Genomic DNA, 8134 nt, shown 5'->3' on the forward strand with positions numbered 1-8134 from the left:
TATCTCCCAGAGGCCCCATCTCCAAATCACACCACATGGGAAGTTTGGGATCCAATGTGAATTTACTGGGGACACAGTTTAGTGCACAGCAGAGGGCGTGGTCCTGCCCATTAAGGATGCTTTCTGGAGGTTGCACACAACACTTCTGCTTAAAATGCAGGTGCCAAAATTTAGGCACATGGTCACATCTGTCTGCAAGGGAGATGGAAATTGTATCCAGCTAAAATTAAGGAGTTCATATTACAACGTGCTCCGATAAGAGTGGGGATTCAGACTTTCTCCACGACCCTTCATTGCTTCATGCTTCTTCACAGTCCTTCACATCGATCCTGCCATCTCATGGTCCAGTGTGGCTGCTGGAGTGCCTGTCATCACCTCTGCATTCCAGCCAACAGACTACGCCTCACTTAGTCCTGATGTAGTGTGAGGAATGCAGTCTTTTATCTGAATGCAGTGTGTCCAGTGAAAAGCTGGGGTTCTTGTTATTCAGGAAGAAGGATGGAAGGGCTGGGGGTAGTCAGCAGAATTTTGCCCACCGCCCTTATTGCCCCGAGGACCTTGGGTAGAACACTGACATGTAAACCGCCCTCCTGTTTGATCATTAGCTGTTCAGATTCCATCCCTGCAAAGCCCACACCAGAAACTCCCCAAGTGCATGAGTCACGACTTTTCTTCTTCTTGTTCCTAGGGTCTAGGCTGCTGCCAGGCACGTCCCAGGAGGGTTAGCTGGGCATGCCCTGGCCAAGCTGAAGCTGGGCTGTACTGAGCAGAGCCTCGGGATGGGGAAGCAGCGCCTGCCGTGGTTGCTGACCTCCAGGTAACCCGCCGTGTGCCCGATGCTGGGAGCCTCCCCTGAGCGCGCTCGGTTCAGGCTTTCTGCACCTGGCTTCCCCACCAGAGGTACTTTCCACCCGCACCCTCTGCAAGGCTTTAGAACTCTTTCTAACAAACCCCGGGGGAGGGAGCGCGTTTCCCTGCAGCCAGACATGCTCAGTGACATTCTAGAATCAAGGTCTGTTCAGCGCTTGGCAAAGGCCCATTCCATAAAGGACAGAGGCCCAGCCTTGGGAGGTTACAGGAATGAGGAGCAGGGTGACAGGACTCTCAGCAAGTCTGTGTGCCCAGGGGTTCCAGCCAGCGTGGCTTGCCATGCTCCAGGCTGGGCTCAGAGGCTCTGGCTTCCCGTCCCTCTGAGAGCATCTCTCTGCACACACAGAGGGGTAGGGACCAGGCCTCTTGTCTGCTCCGGGTGATGTGACTCAGCTCGGACGATGACGACATGATCCTGAGCGTGACGGGGTGGGGAGCGTTTCCTCCTTCTCCAGGGCCTACAAATCCTGGAAACGCATCCACGATGCAAATAGCGACAAGCATCATTAGTGGACGCATCCATTCTGTTTGAGCTGGAAATGCTCAGGGCTGCAAGGCCCTTTTCTGGGAGGAGCGGTTCCTGTCGTCATCCTCCTCGGCACCGCGGCGTCTGGTTCCCGGGAGGGACAGTCCGGCAGGTATAAAAGGCTCTTGCGTGACAGGCCTAGAGGAATTAGAAATATTATTTTTCAGGCACTTCCAAAAAATCAAGTAATTAGAGCTCATGCACGTAAAAAGACCTACCATGAGATTTGTGGATTGTTTTTTAAAGGAATCAATTTATATATTAAAACAATAAAATATGTCCAAGGGAGAGCCTCTCTAATGCTTTCGTTGTCTTCTCAGTGCGGTTCCAGAAAACTCTGCCCCAGAGGAAAGCAAGGACGGCGTTCCCTGGGCCCTTCCTAGCGGTATGTGGGGGCTGCTGGGCTGGATGTAAAGTCATGTGTGTTCTCAAGACTGGGGAAAGGACCTCACTGTTGCTGCTGATCCCAGCAGTGTGTCCACTCGAATCAGTTCAGTGTAAAACAGAAAAAAAAAAAAAAAATGTTCTTGTCCTTCCAGGTCCTAATGTAGAAAGCGAAATGGTAGAAAGGATTTGATGTTAAATTTCCAGCTCGTAAAAGCAGATGCAAGTTCATGCTTGTGCACGGCCGTGGGGAGGCCAAGGCTGGGAGGGTGGGGCCCATCCTGCAGGCGCAAGGTTAACCTCTCCCTGCCCACAGGGGCCTGCAGCTTCCCCCTCCCCCAGGTGATGGCTTGAATGGCATTCCCCACAAAAGGTGCTGAAGTCCAATCCCCAGTACCTGTGAGTGGGACCTTCATTGGAAACAGAGTCCTGGCAGATCAGGTTAAGATGAGGTCACAGGTTGGAACCAACAAGACTGGCGTCTTTACTGAAAGGGGCGATTTGGACACAGAGAGGCATGTCCAGGGAGGTCAAACTGAAGACACAGGGAGAAGATGGTCATCTCCAGGAACACCTCAGGCCACCAGAAGCTGGCAGAGACCAGGACCAGAGGCTGCCTCACAGCCCCAGGAGGAGCCAGCCCTGACCACCCCTACATTGCAGACTTCTGGCTTCCAGGGCCGTGAGGTCAGGGATTTCTGAGGTTCGAGACCCCAGCGTGGTGCTTTGTTACGTAGGCTAGGCTGACTCATACACCCCGACTGATGAAATGTTTCACCATCAGTTTCAGTTGTGAGCTGGTCACCAGGCCCCAAGAGAGCCCAGGCACCCCGGCCCACTGTCCACCCCAGGTTTCTGCCCACACTGATGGCTCCTGCATCACCATGGCCAGGTGGGGGCACTTCCTCCACCCAGCCCTGGATCACATGACAATTCCCTGCTCTCACTGTCCCCGTGACCCCCTCAGGGTCAGCGCTCCCACAGCCCTGCTGTCCAGCGTTTCTGACTCTGGAGATCCCTCTGTTGAGGATGGGGGCCCCTGGGTCCTGGAGCTCCCAGCACCCAATCCCAGCCGAGGCCACTGCCTGGGCTCCTTCCTCCCGGAGGCTGAGCCGGTCCTTGCCCCCCTGCCCTGGCACTGTGCTGGCTGTGCTCTCTTCTTGGTGGAGGTCAGGAGCTGGCTTCAGGGTACCCTTGTGGTTTCTCCTCCAAGACATGGGGACATATTCACAAATCCCTCCCAGGGTCCCTTCTGATGCCTCAATAGTGAGTCACTGAGGGCCCCCGAGCCTGGGGCCCAGGCCGGGTAAGACAGATTGCCCAGCGTCTCCTCTCCTCCCCTTCACTGCCTTGAGAGAGGAGCGTCCTTCTCAGCTGTTTCTCCACACGGAGGACAGAGGCCACCAGGCCTCACCGTCCTGAGAGCCATCCCAGTCACCACCCTCAGAACTGGCCATGTGGCTCCAGCGTGGGTCCAGGCTTCAGAGGATTCGGGCCCATGAGGCCAGGGGAACACCCAGCGGGAGGCCTGTCCCTACTTCCCGACCCTCCCCTGACCACATCTGGCCTCTATCTGGGGGCCTTCCCGGGTTTGCCTCCTCTTCTGGAGCCTGAGGGGGCCTTGGGTGGAGCTCAGATGTGCCGCTGGGAGAGCCGCGCAGGGCGATGCCCCTGGGGTGGGAGATGGAGCTGGGTGGGCCAAAAGGGGGTGCCTGTGGGTGGGGCCTACACCTGCACACTTGTCTCAGCAGGTGTGACTCAGGCAACTGACCCTGGCTGAGGCTCAGGGACCCCCGAAAACTTGCTGTTTGATTGGAGACATTTTTGAAACGAGTCCTTGGTGGCAACCCCAGGTTGGCTCCACAGCGCCCCACAATCTGTCTTCCGGGTGCTTCCAAAGCAGGGGCTCAGGCCAGTGGGGCACCCCGACCCTCGCTGGATGCTCCTGCCACCCTCCGCTGGTCCGCTCCCTCTTGAGAGGGGCATGGGCTTGGAACCACAGCCTATGAGCCCATCCACAGACCTTGTTTCCACTCACTGGCGGCATTTCTCATCAATGCTCATGGAAACCACGCGGGAGGCGGCTCTGCCCCCTGGATCTACTCAAGGGGTCATAACACATTTCAGAGCCAGTCTTATCGCCACTGCTTTATAGGAGTCAAAAATACAATGTTTTCAAGGTAAGGACAGCCCGGCAGACCCACAAAGTCACAGGGCACAGAGCTGCCCAGCACCCTTTCTCCCCCAGCCCAGCCTGTGCCAGCCACGTTGCCCTGACAGGTGCCATATGAAGGCCTTTACCGTTGGAAATGGTGCTGTGTGGCAAGAGCACCTGGGCCGGTGATAACAGCAGAGAGTGGCGGGAGGACCCGCAGCTCCATACTGCAGGCAGAGCCCTGAGCCCAGCCAGAAACCAAGCAGAAGCCATGCGGTGCGGAGGCTCAAAGTTCTTGGAGAATGTCTGCCCGGCTTCCTCCTTTCTCCAGACAGCAAGACCCAGGATGGGTCTGGGGTTGTCCAAGGACACAAAGCTGGTTTACGGAGGGTTGGCCTGGGGACCAGGCTCCTGGTGCCTGGTTCAGAGCCTTTCAATCTCCATGTTGCCACACCTGAGCCAGTGCGACACTCAGCTGCAGTGGCCAGACTGTGAGCCCAGGGCAATCGAGAGGCAGACGCCAAGACAGGATGGCGGGCAGGAGGATTTCATCGGGAGATCAGCAGTGTGGGAGGAAATGGGGAGGGAGCCAGGAGGCTGGGAAGGCCGCAGGACAGAAATAAGAGTCTGACTGCTAGAGAGGTGGGGAGGGGAGGGAGCAAAATGGCGGGTGCAAGCTGTGGGGAGCCCTGGAGACATGGCCGGGGCAGAGGGGTCCCAGTGGGGGACAGGAGTGTGGCTGATTCTCAGCTGTGTCCCCAGTAACTTGGACAGTGCCTGGCATATAGTAAATGCTCATTGTAGGTTTGATGAGTGAGTGAGTGAATGCAGGGCTGGCGATGGGCTAGTGGAGGAAACGGGAGAGACTTGCGTGTGGGAAGGGCTCTTGGAGCCTTCTGCCAAGCAGAGCGGAGCCTGAAACAGTACAGAGTGTCTAAGTCCTCTCCAGACCATGACCCCTCGGCCGCCCTGACTCAGCCCTGTCTGCTCCCTGCCATGGAGGTCTTAGACATGCTGTCCTGGGCTGCAGCCTGCTAAGCAGGACCTTGAGAATGAATGTGCTGCCTGAAGTGCATGGCCAGCCTCCTTTGGTGCCAGCCCGCTGGCCCTGGTTGTGGGGAAATGCCTTCTGTATTGCTTCGTAATGGCCTGCTTTGTTCAGCCAGCTTTGCACTTGCAGCCAGCCAGCTTGGCAGCCGAACGGCCACATGTCGGTCATTCAGGCAGCAGGTCGGCCATGGAGCTGGGTGGCTTCCAGCTGCCCGTGGGAGCCAGCCTGACACAAACCTCCTCCCTCCTTATGAGAAGGGGCCGGGCACGCAGGAGTGCGGCCTGGCTGCATTTTCAGTCATTTCCCAGGTTATTTTCCTGGCTGCAATGACACACCAGCCACACTGCTGCCCATGTGGGCCTGGGTCTCCCTGGGCTCAGGAGGAGCCCCACAGGTGCTTTATGAGGATGGGCTGGGGAGAGTGGAGGAGGCATCCCCAGCCTGTCCCTGCGAGGTGCCCAGGTCCAGGCTGTGGCCTGCCCATGTCCCCAGGTGCCCGCATGGCAGAGCCAGGCCACCTGCTGTGCATCCTCTGGCCCTGTGCTGGGAGGGCGGCACTCAGTGGATGCCAGCCGTGCTCCCACCTCGGCCTCCACATTCACTTTGCCACAGGTAAAAGGGGAGCATTGTGCTGGCCCAGTGACCCCAGACGTGCTGACCTCACAGGGAAAAGGGGAGCATTGCGCTGGCCCAGTGACCCTAGACGTGCTGACCTACTGGGAGGGGCAGTGGGTCTGCCTAGCCTCCGAGTCAGGTGGGAGCTGCTAAATGTACCCATTTGGGCTCTGTCCCAAAACCGCTTGTGGGAGCCTGGAGATCTGCATTTCCACATAGTTGAGGTAACTCCCAGATGATGGATGTGTTGCGAGGCTGAGAATCCCTACATCACCTTCCCAGGGACAAGCTGATTGCACCCTCAGCTCCCCATCCCAGGCTCTGGCTTTGCTGGGGCCTTGCCGTTCCAGCCCCAGGTTCACGAGCTTGCTCCTACAGAGCAGACACCCCTCAGCCCCTCCCTAAGACCTCTTCTGCGTGCCGAGGGAGCAGGTGGATCTTTCAAAGCTTCCCCCGAATGCCCGGTGTCTGCTCCTCTTGTCCTTGCTTGTGAGTCATTCAAGTGGCTCCAGCTCCATGCTTGCCGAGTTTCCTGGGCTTCCCTAGCAAAGTGCCCCAGAATGAGTGGCTTAAAACAACAGAAAGGTCTTCTCTCCCAGCTCTGGACACCAGAGGAGCAAGATCGAGGCACACTCTCCATGAAGGCTGAGGGGCGTCCCTCCTGCCTCCTGCAGCTCCTGGCGGCTCTGGTGCTCCAGGGCTTGTTGGCCGCCTCTCCCCATCTGTGCCTCTGCCATCAGCCCCATGTCAGAGACAAGGAAACAGAACCAGGGCTTCCACAGCCATACACACCTTGCCACCGGGGGAGAGGCTGCTGGGACCCCACCCCTGTCCCCCAGGCCTCCTGTTCCCAGAGAGGACCCCTGGGAGACCCTGCCCCACCCCTGGCAGGAAGGAGCTGAAGGGTCCTTCTTTGAGCACCGTCACTCCACAGGCCAGGTCACCCCGGTCTGACTGCAGCCTCCCGAGTCACTCTTAGCTCAGGGAGACACCACATGACCACGTCCCCGACGCGCCTTCTGGTTGGGGTGAGGCTCTGACACCGCAGAAGCCAACAGGGTTTAGACGTCCTGGTTCCCAATGTCTTGCAAGGCCTTGAGCCGTGTTAGGGGCATCCTGTGCGTGTGAGGGCCAGCGAGGGCTGGCACTGTCCGCTGTTGCTCTGCATGAGGAGGGCTGAGGTTGCTCCCTGAGCCTGGTGCAATCCTCAGGGTGCGCATGGGGCACCCCTACCCCTTCGCCCTCTCCTGATCAGCGGCAGACATTCTGGTCCAACCTAAGGAACCATCTCCCGAGGGCAGAACCAGGCTCCACGCTGGGGTGACTGCCTGCCCCCTGGGTGGGCAGGGCTCTCCCAGCCCCTCTTGTCCCCAGGGACAAAAGTTGGGTCAGGGCCTGGCTATGCATGGGAGGGAGCTAACCTCTGCATCCACCAGCTCTGAGTCAGCCAAGAGCCCTGTGCCCACAGGACCTCCTGGAAGCTGAGGCCACCGCATGCAGGCCACTCTCCTGGGTGTTGGCCTCCATCTTCATATCCCTGGCTTCGAATGCTCCTTTTGCCTTCTGGTCACCACTGCGGTTGGTGCTCACAGGACTTCATCACGGACAGGCCTGCATTCAGATCCTGCCTGGTCCTTGCACCCCATGTAACCCTGGCCAGGTCCCCACTCTAGGTCCTCTTATCTGTAAAGTGGGTGGTGCAAGGAGACAGTGCGTGGAAAGCACCCGGCAGGGCTCAGGGAGACCAAAAATGTGATCCCCTCTCTAAAGCGTCTCTTATTTCCAGGGACCTAAGCGGAAGAAGCCAGTGCTTAACCAGAGGAGTGGGATTCAGGTGGAAGATCCCAGGCACTGGCTCCCCAGCTGGCTCCTCTCAGGGCCCAGCCAGGGCTGCAGCTGCCCCACCTCGAGGCTCACCCCCAGGCATGCAGAGTGGAAGGCTGGGATCCCCAACATCCATGGGCTCTGCTGGACTTGCTGAAGCTCGGGGCTGGGCAGGCACTCCCAGGACTGGCCCCTTGGCCTGGGCACTGTCAGGGCCCGAGGGGCACAAACCTCACTCCTCACCCATGGGGCTGTGTATAGAGGAGCCGTTTCATGGTTAGAGCTCCAGCACCCAGACAAATCCCACTGGAAGCCTCAGGGTGGGTAAGCTGCATGTGCAGAGGTCCCCAAGCCACATGGTGCCTCTGGGGTGCTGCTGTTGCAGAGCCTCGGGCTGGGATCCTGACTCAGCTGCTTCCCAGCTGGGCTGCCTTCATATTTAAATTTCAGTTTCTTCTTTTGCAAAGCGTCAATCGTAATACCCACGAGTCACCTGTACAGCTCTAGACAGGATTCCGAGAACAGCACTGGAGTGAGGGAGATGCGCTGTTCGCCATGCAGTCATGCAGGAAAGTCCTACGAAACACAGGTGACGATCGCCTTCCGTTCCACCGTCCGGCAGATGTCAGTTCTGACAAATGTTCATGTCTTTTCTTCCAGCTTATTTTTCATAATAGAGTGTAATACAAATTGGAGCCATCCTGTACAC

The 8134-nt window shown here is 57.9% G+C and overlaps 1 long non-coding RNA gene across 2 annotated transcripts; it reads left to right on the forward strand.

Moving 5' to 3' along the window:
• Positions 1-552: 552 nt before the first annotated feature.
• LOC115892631 lies at positions 553-8134 on the forward strand. 2 transcript variants are annotated; one of them, XR_004052488.1, is made up of 3 exons: positions 553-900; positions 1717-1781; positions 7388-8134. It is a non-coding gene; the product is annotated as an uncharacterized LOC115892631 (long non-coding RNA). The 2 variants fall into 2 exon arrangements; XR_004052489.1 differs by having other exon boundaries at positions 553-817.

Source organism: Rhinopithecus roxellana, chromosome 13, assembly GCF_007565055.1.
Source record: "Rhinopithecus roxellana isolate Shanxi Qingling chromosome 13, ASM756505v1, whole genome shotgun sequence".
Classification (NCBI taxonomy): Eukaryota; Metazoa; Chordata; class Mammalia; order Primates; family Cercopithecidae; genus Rhinopithecus; species Rhinopithecus roxellana.